The following is a 14,669-nucleotide window of genomic DNA, read 5'->3' on the forward strand; positions in this document are numbered from 1 at the left end:
AATAACCACTGTTCACCTTTTTAGATTTTTTCCCCAGCAGAGTTTCTGTGTCCTGTACATTGCTCCAATGTATACAGGGGTTTACTTGTGTCCTACACTTATCAGGCTCACTTTGCACCCAGGGATCCTTACTTTGTTTACTGTTCTTTGTTTACTGTTCTTGGAACTTGCTGAGTTCAATCATGTTACAAATCACTGCATTTACATTTCATGAGTACCATGTTTCATTGTATTTTTGTGTCCAGTTTCCAATCGTTTTGTTTACAAAGATTATAACATGGGGTGTTCATCAGAGCTTTACATGTCTTGTAATTGTTCTCTGTCACGTCATCAACATGTCACTTACTGTTCGACTTGTATATTTTTACACACTTCCTGTTGCTTTCAACTTTATTGAATATGCCCAGCAGCTTTCCATAGTCTTTCTTCTATTTTTTTCAAACCATGAGAAGGCTTCCTCTCTCTCCGTACTTTAGTCTTGGGCTGCATGAAACCATGAGCACCTGTTTTTACAACACAACTGATTGCTGACTATGTTCTCACATCAGTTTTAGCACAGAGAGGCTTCCCTACTCTCCTTACTTTAGTATCAGGTTGCATACAAACATGAGCACCTGCTTTTCGAGAACGTGCCAGATTGGGTGACCTAGTCTCTTACACATAGATTTTCGGTAAACCTGAGCACACGCTTTGTGTTTCACTTTTTCAACTTCTTAATTTATTTTTTAACGGGGTTGCATTACTTTTGTTTAATATAGGAAGCACGTACATTATGATTATGGCAATTTTCAGCCATCTGCTCGTCCCCAGACCGCGCCGTTTGGAGGTATCTGTCATGTTACATTTTTTTTGTCTTTGTTATGGCACAGCATGTTTTAGACGCATGTCAATTTATGGACTGACACTGCCCGGAGGTGTACCTTGTTTTTAATGTTATGACAGAGCATGTTGTAAACGCACATCAGTTTAGTCACCAACACTTCCCGGGGGTGCACTTTTCTTTTAACCCGAGGCTTCCAGTGGTCTATTTTTGCACAACCTAAGGTTTGCGTTTGATTAAGGCTCAGCCTCTGACCTATGTTTTCTACCTTTCTTTCGTGATTTCTCATGTAGGGTTGACAATCTGGTAATTTTTCATGATCTCCAGCAAGAGTTACTTCTTTTGATCTAATCCTTTGATGTTCGTCTCATGGAATTTACTGCCCGTTTCTTGAACATTTTGTTATGTAAAGTTCAGAACAATGCATTCACATTGTAATAATTATTTGTTTAGATTCCCCTGACGAAGGGCAATAGTTCCTACCCGAAATGCATTGAGAATTGATTACTCAACGTGGGAATTTCTCAATCACCATCTAACTCATGTTGAACAATCTTTCCCCATGACGTGCCTGCATTTGCACAATAAAATATGAATGGGCTACATTCAGCATTTCAGTGATGATTCAATGACAGACTGTTGTACATTGCAATGTTGATCTTGGTTTAAATTCTGAATTTACAGTATTTAAGCTTGTTTATTACTTGAATGTAAATGGTTCAGAGTTTTCTCTTACTCTTTGAATTGGGTGGCTGGGGGGAGTCTCCCCAGAGGGTGCAAACCTTAGAAATCTAATGTATTTCTCCTGTTTACACTGTATTACATTTTTGTTTACCAGAGTGCAACTCAGCTGTCATTTTGTTTTTCAACCTTACAAATGAGGCATTTTCATAGTTGTGACATAAAATCTGACTTAACCATTACAAAGGAATTACAATTACAATTCATTTGAGTCTGAGCTGCATTTCTGTATCTGCTCCCAATCAAAAGTTATTACTTATGAAATGTAATAAGGTAGCTCCATGATTGCCAATTGGAGCGATAGAGCTTACAGTAGTGAAAAACGATTTTAGGAGTTTTTCACTACCAAGAAATGTAAAACCTAAACCCACATGTCCTACTTTTTAAATACAAGGCAGCCTGCCCTATGAACCTTTAGGGCCAACCTTAGTGGTGACTTATATGTTTTAAAAAGGAGGTTTGAGGCCTGGCAAAAGGTTTATTTTGCCAGGTCAAAATGACATTTTAAAACTGCACAACAGGCTGTAGTGGCAGACCAGAGGCATGTTCTAAAAGGCTACTTTAGTGGTTGACAGAATGAGTGCTGCAGGCCCACTAGTAGCATTTCATTTACAGGATTTGAGTTCATGTAGGTCTGTTTACTAGAGACTTACAAGTAAATGAAATATGGCAATTAGGTGAAAGACAATTTTACAATGTTTTAGGGAGAGAGCACAATCCCCTTAGCACTGGTTAGCAGTGCTAAAGTGTGTAGAGTCCAAAAGCCAACAAAAACAGGTTCAATAACATAAGGCAAAAATCTAGGGGAAATCCTGCAAAAAGGGCCAGGTCCAACAGAGTTTCCAAAGCCTTTTGCTTTCTACTTAACATAATAGATGGCTAGGAATATTGTCAATGGTATCTTCTGTAAATATAAATTTTTTCCACTCTTGCATTTTATATTTTATTCTTATGTAATACATTATTGAGATCTACCATTTAGCATCCTAAGTAATTTTAATTGACTCAAACCTTTGTGGCATTTGAGTGTGGCCTCTGGATAAAGGGCATGCATGTATGTTATGATTGCTGTTAGATATTTACTATTTGTATCTTCTTTTTATTTCTGTATAGTCGAACAACAAATGAAGCTCAATATAGCTGGCATTGTTGCATAATACTTAAAACACACAGACAAGAATCAGCAACCGCTCAGTGACCTCAACGTGTTCAACAAAACTTTTTTTTACAAATAGAGAACTTTAAAAATGTACTGGTATGATTGTTTTGCAATCAGTTGTTGAGAACAGTTTTTTGTGACAGATGCACCATCAAGCCATGTCACAAGACGTTGTGTTTAGTGTCTGGTCAGGTATTTGAGCAGACTAGATTTATAAGGCCAGTATTGTACAAAAGAGCTGCTTGCAACTTATCACATGAATAATGTGTCAATAATATGAATAAGCTGGGATTTGCTCAGTGGATCCTTGACCATCCCTGCAAAGGCAGAGTTGGCGACATGAATGGAATACTAGACCTGCTTCTCTGTATTTGCTGATTATTTGCACAGCATTGATATATTATCTTGTGGGTTACAAGACAGTAAAAAGGTAGTAACAAATGCCCATCTTAAGTTATCGCTATCTAATTTGGTGTGTATGATGCACGGTCACAGCACACTTTCGGGGAAATGTGCCAAATGTGGTTACAGGTTGTGAACTCCTTTCATATTGTGGTAGAAATAGACATTACTTGGTCAGCCACAACTGTACATTAGCAGAAGTGCCAAGAGGGACAAAAGAATGAGAAATACCAATCAGGAGGCTTGCCTCCGTACTTAGAGTAGTCATGAGGAAGTCAAAAGAGGAAGGCATACTGGTGCCTGCCTTAAAAAGGCACCTCCTTTAAATGGGAAATGCTGAGGTCCACTCATTGGGTATCCAACCACCTCCTCAGTCCCCCTAACGTTATGATCCCTAAATGCAAGGAGTTGGTTTACAACAAGAAGGCAAACAAAATGTGGTCTGCTGAGCTGGGTGAACCTCTGTTGAGGTTCCCCATCTGCACCAGATGAAGCGGACCCCTCCAGCATAGCGGGAGATGCAGATCCCTCCAGCATGGCGGCCGGCGGGATCCAAACTGGAAGTGAACTGTGCAGTCTAGTTTCTCACTCAGAGACTCACAAGCCGGTAAATGGGTGTCCTGAGGGAGGAAATAAAAATGAAGGGTGGGTATTCAACGCGTCAGAGGAGGAGAGACCGGTAAAGAGCACAGAAGAGGAGAACAGCACGGGAAAAGAAGACTAAGGGAGAAGTCCGGGATTGAAGACCACAGGAGAGGAGAAGGCACCAGGAAGGCGGAACCTGTCCCAACTGGAGGAGGAGGAGGATAACAGCTCTAGGAGCAGCGCACTCGAGTCCGGTACACCAACAGGGGAAGCGGAGGCTGTGACTCTCCTCCCCACGGCCCAGGAGGGCCGTGGGTTCAGGCAAGTGTCGGGCTCCTTTTTATTTCAGGGTTTGTGGGAGGGAATAAGGGGCATGGCACGTTAGAAACACCAAAACCTTCCCTCACTTAGACACCCCAAGTTCAGGACCCCGTGACGGTAGCACACATCCCTATTATTTATCCTCATATCGGGAGGGAGAACTGACACTTCTGTTATTCTTATTTTCCTACCGGTTCCCTACCTGTGGAGATGGACACCTGCTCTCCCCAGAGGCAGAGAAGACCTGTAGGAACCCCCCTTCATCTGTAGCTGACACAGCCCGAAGTACCAGGAAGGATCAGGAGGTCAAAAGCAGAGACTTTAAAGGAGAAGATTACAATATTTGTTATATTCGCGCCTGAGAATTAAAACCCCCCTCCCCAATATTTGTTTATTATAACAAACTACTTCTCATCCCTCCAAGCATAAGACTCCTGTGCAGTTTTTCCCTGGATAAGAGGGGCACGGGTACAACCTCCTACAACAACAAAAAGGGTGAAAAGTCTCAGAGTCATTATGGATGACAAGCTCTCCATGGATGAACTTGTGAAAAGCCTCTCAGGCATATGTTTTGGTCTGATGTGAATGCTCAGAACGGTATTCCGGTGGATTCCTCTCTCAGCAAGAAAATCTCGAATTCAGGCACTACTAGTGAGTAGATTGGACTATGGCAATTTCCTACTGGGAGGGATAAGAGAAAATCTGCTCTCAAGGCTGGAGGTAGTGCAGAACACTACAGCTCGCCTAGCCCTAAATCGCCCCCCCCAGACACCATCTGAACCCCTTTTGTGGCTGCTTCACTGGCTGTCCATATGGAAACGGGAAATGTTTAAGCTTCTGTGCCTGGTCATTAAATTACTACAAGGGAAGGATCCAGGTTACTTAAAAAAGAAGCTAAAACGTTATATTCCTTCCTGTCAAATTTGATTTAGTGACCAGCGGTTACTTTACCCCATGAGGATAAATAAAACCAGAGTGGGCGGCCACTCGTTCTCTTACTTGGCTCCCTTTCACTGGAACAAACTGCTGTCCCATATTCGTTCCTGCACCAACCACACGCAGTTCAGAAAACTCCTCAAGACCTGGCTGTTCAATCATTAAGTATCTCCTTCCATCTCTGTTGCCTGTTTATTGTGGCGCTGAGAGATCCCCTTGGGGATGATTTGTTTGCGCTTGATAAATCAAAAATAATAATAATAATAAGGGGCAAACTAGAGCAGTTAACCAACACCCATTGTTAAATAAATAAATCCGTATTTGTAAAGCGCAAACTACTCACCCTTATGGGTCTCAAGGCGCTGGGGGCCGTCATGGAAATTAAGTGAGCTATTGCCCAGAGTCACATGGTGCTGAGCTGCCGCCAGAGCAAGGGATCGAACTGTGAACCCTGTGCTCCGAAGTCAACTGCCATGGCCACTGCACCACACCTCTCCATTGTTCTGCCAGGGGAAGGCCCTGGTGGAACTGGCCCTCCAACATGTACAAGCATTATAAGGTATGTAAGCGCAAATGTGTTGTCATTTTGTTTGAAAAAAAGGTTCATCCAGAGAATGCTGACTGGAAGGAACCACAAAGCTCACTAATTAGTGTCCATTGTGATGTGATGCCATGTGTTGTGAAGATCTTTATACAAAAAGAAGTGAAATGACTCTTAATATCTGCTTTCAATCCTGTCCAATATGCCTCATCTGTAGAGTGATATCTTATCACAGTATACATATCAAACAATTGAAGATGTCAACAAATGTTGCCATTAGCCTTAAGCCTCAGGGAAATGCTTCCTGGAGGAATCCATGAAGAAGGCCAGCTAATCATAGACCTCTTAAGAAGATACAGAGCACATTTGGACAGATCACGGTGTCCTCACCTATTATTATATTCCTAATGAGAAACAAAATGTTGATTTTGCGTCATGTTGCTCAGCAACTACTGCTGACTCCGGAAATGATACAGAACCGTGTACGAATTCAGTAAGACAGATTGATGGTTATGCTAATGCATTGCTAATGAAAGTTCTTGAGGACACTATCATGAGATAATTGTCCCCACCCCGGGATTTGCTACTGTAGTCAAAAGCAAGTGCCCAAACAAGGCTGGAGAACAATCAGCACAAAATATTTTTGAAGCTTTGGTTAAACAAATCTGTATATTGTTATCTAATAGGTCTCTAAGGAATGTAATGTGACAACAGATAGTGAGGTATTACATCAGAATAAGCATGCTGATATGTGGTAAACCACTGTAGAAACAGCTATGAAGATTACTGTCTGATTTGCCATTAAAGCTTTGCTGCATCACATGATTCTGAATCGAAGAGAGCAAGGTTTCAATACCTCTTAATTGTTCTCTTTGTGCTTGGGCGTGCTTATTGGGCAGAACTGCCTGGACATTCTATTCAATGTAAGTAATGTCACATAAATCAAAATACAATCTAAAGCAATGTTGAAAGTTTGGTTTATTGTGTTTTCCAGGACAGAGAATGTCCATCTTATTTTCTCTCACAACTTCCATTTCTGTATCAATTGTAGTTATTTAGAAAATTATAGCACAAATGTTTTCAGTAAAACCTCCAAAGTTAAGGATGCCACAATGTGGGTTTCACACTACTATAACACAATTTGTATACTGTTGCTGATGCCTTCAAACAAATCATCTTCAGCGACATCAGACACGATTGCGGCGTTGGTGATATCAATCAGTATTTGCATAAGAAATGTTCAGAGAGATAAAAGAATGTTTAGAAAGATGCAACAACTGATGTGAAAATTGAACCCTAGACACACACTCAGAATTTAAAACTGTGTGGACATCTAGTGAGTTATGAGCTCACTCTGGCCCTTATTATAAGTGGGTCGCATCTGTACTCCAATGGGATACCAACACTACTGATTCTGAGTTGTCTAGGGATACTGCATACAGGAATACCTGTTGCAGGACTGTCTGGTCAAGTTTTATCCAGTACAGACATGCCTCCAGTAACAAAAATGGGGCTCCAACTGAGGCAGAGTCAAGAGAGGCTACTCCTGGCCTCCATTCGTTCCCCTCTCACAGTAAAGAGGAGAATCCATATGCTCCTCTACCCACAGCAACATATGCCCTGGTTGCCCAAACAATTCCATTTCCCAACCCGTGACCCACCATAGCCCTCCTTCTCTAATTTACCAACTGTTCAAAGCAGGTTTTGAGTCTGGGTGGAAAATCTGTAAATCAGGGGGTAACCTACAGATGACCTGGGAATATCAAACCAAAACACTTTTTATGATATTTATTCCCATTATGAGGACTAACATCTGAAATGCCTGTAGCTTTGGTGCAGATACCAGCCAGAATTGTTCATTCTAGTACTCTTCAACTCGCAACGTTGGACCTTCTTTCTTAAGGAATCTAATCTATGAAAATTTCAATTCAATAGACAAACCACATTTACTCAGTTTGTCACCCTATGCTGCTCTCCAACAACGACTACTAAGTGTTGTCGTTAGAGCACTTGTTAGTCAACAGTTACAAGACTGACAGTGAGTGGAACATACAAATCTTTGAAACCTAACATGGCAAATATGAACATTTTACAAAATAAACGTTTAGGGATAAATCAGATAAAGGCACAATGATTTAATCAAGGCATGACTATTTTAGAAATCATACCTACCAAGAAGGTGTCTTGAATAATCTTAGATTTTCAATTCACAGATCAATCTCAGTTTTAAAAAACATATCCTAATCTCAAACAAGCGTACTCCCTTGCCGTTATTATATTCCAGCTCCCTGCAGAGGTCTTTAGTCATTCAATTGGTTTATGCAAAAATGTATAAAGTTCAACTCCTAATACAGTGGCTACAGAGCACTGTAAAACAATGCATTGGATCAATATAATAAAAATAACAAAAATAAAGACTAATGACAAATAAGTCACAGACAGGAAAACATAAAGTCTAAAAGAAACAAATACATTAGCAGTTACAGGAAAACCATGCAGAAAATACAGTACAGGGGATAAATGGGGTACAAAGTCATAATTACACAAGCATAGTTTTGCATAGTTCTGGTTATTAGCATACCTGTTCACATAGTTTCACATTTTTTCTAGACTTCAAGCCTTGCGTGGTTTTTAGACAAGAGGGTCCAGCTAAAAAATGACTAGCATTTTGCATACCTTGCTCAACCTTTACTCCCCAACTATATAACACATGTAACTAGTGAGCATTGTATATGTAATTGAGTCAGTGCTTAATTTGAGCCAGTGTTTTCCGGTGCTTGGCACCAGAACTTAATTGTCACACCAGCCTTTATGATAGTCTGCTGCATAGTGATGTTCTTTGTCTCATTTTTTAAATCAGCATAATAACAGTTATTTATTATTTCAATGCACTTTAAAAAAGAATGCCTGCCGCCAAAGCCATTCTGATAGCTTTGGGGGTCTGGCACAGTCAGAATTGTCACACTTGTAAGTGTGTGAGGGTTAGCAGTTGTTTTGGACCTGTTATTGGCAACGCTGACAGCAGCAATGGACGGTGCAGTGGAAGCGGCCTTGTGAATAGGACCCTGGCACTTCTATTTTTACAAATTAAACACTGAATTGTGTACTTTTCTTAGCTTTTACATCATGAGCGGCTTAACAAAAAATTGAGCAGTCATACAAAATGCTTGTGAAAATCCATGAAAGTCCATGTGTGTGAACTATGTGTACTTTCTGGCGGTTCTGTAGTTTTTCTGTGGATCACAGGCATTTAGAACGGAAGAACTATACAGTTATATACATCCCTGCATATTTCAATGGCTAGAATAGGCAATTGTGATGATATGCTTTTATGTCTCGCCTAGGCAACGCATGCACTGTCTCTTCGAGCCATGCTGTATCTGCTCTGTGGGCTTGCATCACACCCATCACACACTGAGCTTCCAACGAATACTACTGACTCCTGCGAATATCTAGCCTTCGCAGTCTTCAGTAGCACCATCCACACATGTAACCTACACATCTTTTATCACCCCCCAGGCACAAACGAACTTTTCACCGACTACCTCATGGAAGTTATTACGGCTAAGAACTCCCCTAACTCCAAGGACATCTTCCTCGGCGACTTCAACTTGCACTGGAATGATCTTAAGGATCCCCATGTCAACACCATTAAAGACCTCCTGGCCGATCTAGCCTTGACCCAAGCTTGCCCTCTCCCAACCCACTCGAAAGGAGCCACTCTTGACTGGATCATCTCCAAGGATACCACCGTCAAGCTCACCTCGATAGAGCCCTGCGACTGGTCTGACCACCATACCATCACCTTTCTGTTACCCAGCACATGCAAGACAAAGACACCACAACAGGTACTCCCAAAGCGCTGGGTCAGAGACACCAAAAACCTAGACATCAACATGCTTGAGATCCGCTGCAAAACAGACCCACCACCCCCCTCCCACATCACCTCGGTCAGTGACCTTAATGATCACTACTCGACTACTATGTCAAGCATCCTGGATGACCTAGCCCCTCTTAAACTAAAAAGAACTCAAGTCAAAGAAAAAAAACCATGGTTCACTGGTTCCCTCAACAACGAGAGAAGATCCCTCCGACAGCATGAAAGAACCTGGAGACAGCACCCCTCAACAGACCACCTAAAACTCCTTCGCCAGGCCAGAAATATCTACAACAAGAACATCGCCAACTCAAAAAAAGAATTCTTCAGAGCGGAACTAGGAAACGCCCAGAATAGACCGCGCAAACTCTTTGAGATGGTTAAACTTCAATCGAACAAACTATCCAAAACAGTGAAAGAAAACCCCAAGTCTCTCATCTCCTCTGAGGCTTTCTCCTCTTTTTTCACAAACAAAATCAAAACCTTAGATACTGAACTTAAGGCTGCCTCCTCCCCCCCCCTGAAATTTGACCCTTTGCCTCCTCCTTCCTTGCCACCACGATTCTTACCAAAGAATTTAGCTCACTGGTCTGAGTTTGCATCCTATGACGAAATCTCTGTCGCGAAAATCCTGGCCTCCCTGAACCCTAACAACCACTTCAATGACCCGCTCCCTTCAAACTGTCTCGCGACCGTTACCAAATCCATCATCCCTAGCTGGACTGCAATCATTAATGCCTCCCTACGACAGGGCTCAATACCGACCTCGCTGAAAACAGGCCAAGTCATACCCATTCTGAAAAAAACGTCGCTGGACCCAGCCTCCCCAGACAACTTCAGACCAATTTCAAACATTCCGCTCCTGGCGAAAGTGCTGGAAAAGTGTGTTCAACTACAGCTTAGTCACCACATCAACAAATACCATCTACTGGACGACTGTCAATCAGGTTTCCGACCCAGTCACAGCACCGAAACCACCATGCTCCACATCGTTGATGACACTCTTCAAGCCCTTGACCAAGACAAAACCTGTCTCCTGATCCTCCTTGGTCTTTCATCGGCCTTCGACACGGTCAACCATGCGATGCTACTCGAACGCCTCAAACTCAGGATGGGACTAGATGGCATAGTCCTCGACTGGTTCAAATCCTACCTCCAAAACCGATCTCAGAGTTTTTTAGTCAATGGCGAACTGTCCGCTCCTTCCGATGTCTCGGTGGGAGTCCCTCAGGGATCAACATTGTCCCCTACCCTCTTCAATCTCTATCTGGAACCCCTGGCCGAAGTCCTGCGCAATGCAAATATCTCCTTTCATATGTACGCTGATGACACTCAGATCTATATAAAAATCTCATCTCTGGCAGAGATCCTCACCCTGAATGAAACCCTGAAGCTGACTGTCAGATGGCTCTCCTCCAATCAACTAAAACTTAATGCCAAGAAAACTGAGTTCCTTCTAATCTCCCCACCCAAGAACAACCCTGACATCCAGACATGGATTATAGCCATCACAGCCTTAAACTGTTCCCCGACCATTGTGAAATCTGCCAAATCTCTGGGAATCACCTTGGATTATAACCTAAACATGCGAGACCACATCAACACAATGGCGAAATCGGCCAGATTCCACCTGAGCTACCTATGGAAATTGAAACCCTTTCTAGACGCTCCGGACCTCAAACTTGCTGTTCAATCATTAGTCATCTCTCGACTGGACTACGGTTGCTCCACCCTCTCTGGCTTACCTAAGATCTCGCTGTCTCCCTTAAAAGCCTGCCTCAACGCAGCCGCCAGACTACTTACAGGCTCAAAAGAATTCGTTCACATCACTCCTCACTTGAAAGCGTTAAACTGGCTCCCCTTCGACGCGAGGATCCACTTCAAGCTGGCATGCATCACGCACAAGGCCCTTCACTCTAAATCCCCTGCGTATCTTGCTCAGAAGCTTGTGTTATCTGGTGGAAACAGACACTCAAGATCGACCAAGGCCCTCCTACTCCGGCCTGCACGCTTTAGGAAAATAACAACCTACAATCGGGCTTTCACTGGAGCTGCACCAAGAATATGGAACTCCCTCCCTCCTGACATTAGAAAAATCCCTTCCTTTGCCCGCTTCAAAAAAGAGGCCAAGTCCTTTATCATGGGTAAATTCCTTGGCTAAACTCATTCCGTCAGCCACCTGAGAGAATGTTGCCCTATCCTGCGCCATTGTACATCACTGTATTTGACTTTTTGTATTATTTGTATAATATTCATTGTACTCTACTTATCCTTGTTGTATAGCTTCTCACATCCCCCAGGTACAGTACCCTCTGCTACCCTGTCCCACCTTTATCCCTTGACTCTCCGTAAGCCCTCCGTTGTACCTAGTTTTTATCGTTTATCGTGTGATTTGACCCTGTATTACTCTACTGTATCTGTTAAGCGCTCTGATACCCTCACGGGTCATGTTCGCGCTCTATAAAACCTTAAAATAAATAAATAAATAAACATGATTGTTGATTCATCTGCTTGCATGTCGATTAATAAAACTTGCGTGTCTCTGGCTAATCTGACTATTTTTGCCCTCCTTGTGGTGTTTTGGTCATGCCTATGGAGCACTGGCCTATTACCTGTCTCCTTGCACTTGAGGCCATTTCAATTTGTGTGCGTGCATTTTTTTGTAGTTTCTTTCCCACCAGCCTGTGTCTTTGGAATGTTACCCATTGTTCTTTTTTATTTTCCATGCTCACGGTTTTGGGTTAACAAGGCTTATGCCTGTTTGCATTGTTTTCAGCCCAGCCTGTGTTTTGGGAATGTTAGCTTTTGTTAAATTTTAACTGTGACAGTGTGCGCACTTTGATCCTAAACAGCAACCCAAATTACTTTCGGACATAAAAGCAATTATTGTGAACTTTTCACTGTATTGCTCAAGTTTGCGTGGATTTACCAACCCTTTCGAAACAAAGCCTCCATTATTTGAGATTTATTGTGCACCTGCATGTTTCTATTTCTTATTATATTGCCTTTTTGCTAAAAGTCAGGGGCATATTAGCAAGAACCAACAAACACAAGAGGTTCTCTTGAGTTTCTATGTCCTAAAATTTATAAGGTATAAGATCTCAAAATAAATACAAAGGAGATCTCACTGTAGTTTAAATACCCCAGTTATTCATGCGCTCTGCACTCACGGCATATTAGCAAGAACCTCATTAAAATTATCGCAGTTTTAGAGGCAGGAAACTGCCTCTAAAAAGGCGATAATAGGCTAGCTAATATGCGTTATAGAATTCCAATAGAAGCCCAGGTTATATGTGCAGGACATCTAACCTGGGCTTCTATTGGAATTCTATAACACATATTAGCAAGCCCATTATCGCCATTTTAGTGGCAGTTTCCTGTCGCTAAAACTGCGATAATGTTAACGAGGTTCTTGCTAATATGCCCCTCAGTGTTTGTAAATAATGTGCTAATTTTTTCACATTACCTTGGCCCCTCAGCCCTCCAGCAAGGCTTTCCGGTGATCACATATTTGTAATTTATGTGCTTTTAAAAAAATTATTTTTTACATTGCGCAAACTCCACCCCAAGGTATTGGAGCATTGAACATGAGCACCAGTTGTATTACATACAGCACACACACAAGCAGTGTGAATTGACTGTAATTCATCCAGAAACAGAGGATATTGAGTCTCCCATTGGTACTCGAATTGCTCTAGCCCTTATGTCACATCCTTTCCCTCTTGATCAGCATATAAGATGGTTGGCACTCCTTTGGAACACACAATTATCATGCATTCCAAATCAGCGGTGGATATCGTGTTCTCTAATGCTTCACCCAAGTTCAATAGTGTGGTGTGCTTTGTTCATGCTCCCCAAGTATGCTTCCAGGGAATAAGACTCAAGGATCTTAAACTTCGGCACCAGTCATCCAGGTGTCTGATGGCTGTACACGATAAACCAAAAACAGGCACTGGTGTGATTGGATAGGTTCTTCAACTCTGCATCTCTATTCATTGTATTTTTGGCTATTAGGCCCCTCCCAATTGTTGTTTGACAGTACTAGGTGAGGCTACCCATTAGCCACCCCAACCTAATTGACAAACCCAGTAGGTCGCCCACGGGCGCTACCTATTAGCTTTGCCAATGCTTGTTATAAATAGGAATGATTCCGAGATTTAAACATATTGTAAAAGTGCAGGATAAGTCTAAGGGGCAGTTGTGAGGTCCACATCTAGGCAGAGGCCCCACAAAAATGTATTGAAATAGTTACTCATCGAAATTTAGGGATATCCACATAAAGTTAATTCCCTTACTTCAGGTAACTTTGGAAACACCAGTGAGTTGAAGTTACCTGTTAAAAAGGAAGGGAGTGGCTTTTATGTCATGCATGGTTAAAAGTGGTCCTGAAATGAAATAATGATGGTAAAATGAGAAATGAGCAAGTTGAATGTTTTCAAATATTCCAGCACAGGAAATGACAGCCTTTATAAGGGGAAAGAGAAGAGAAGTATAGCATTTTCCTATAAAGAGTTGCGTTTCTTGCTAATAAAAATTATTACAAACAGTAGGTCGAGGCACATTTATTAATATGTGCTTTGAAAGTCAGGACAGGAGGGAAGCTAGAGAGAATTTACTGATGGTGAATGAATGATGCCCAAAGTAGCCAGAGTGGACTGACAGGAGGAGGCCAAGAGGGCTGCAGAAGAAGATACAAAAGAATGAAGTTAGTACTGTAGGGGTTGAGCTTCTTTAGAAAGTGAGAAATCCTTAATGTCATTTTATGAGGTGGCCATCCACACAAGACAACACCAAGAGATAGAGCTAAGTTTCACTGACGTATGGTTGTGAATATGATATGCAAAACACACAAGATGATGGACAGAATGTTGAATAATGGCAAAACATTCACCCCCAGTCACAGATCTGGGTTTAATCCATCGTTATTATGCTCACCAAGCCACCCCAGTTCGGACATGGCCATATGCAAATCAGTCTTGACCCTGTGCTTCTTGGGAACAGTCCAGCCCGAACTGCCAAGGCATGTCTTTCCTGGACCAGAATCAAGCATCCTAGGACCGGTTTCTGGCTATCAGCCATCTTCAGCCAGGATAGCTTGACTCCAGTGGCCTAGTGAGCACGGGACCCACGTCTGGGCATACCCTTCCCACATAATTGCTTGGTAAATTCACTTGATGATCAATTTACATGCATAGCTTTAACACGCTCTAATCTAGAGAGCACAGTTCATCCTTATCGAGCGAAATTTAGGGTATATGGCCTGTGCACACAGAGAGTCCAAAGTAAA

This window comes from Lissotriton helveticus, chromosome 2_1 (assembly GCF_964261635.1).
Source record: "Lissotriton helveticus chromosome 2_1, aLisHel1.1, whole genome shotgun sequence".
Taxonomy (NCBI): Eukaryota; Metazoa; Chordata; class Amphibia; order Caudata; family Salamandridae; genus Lissotriton; species Lissotriton helveticus.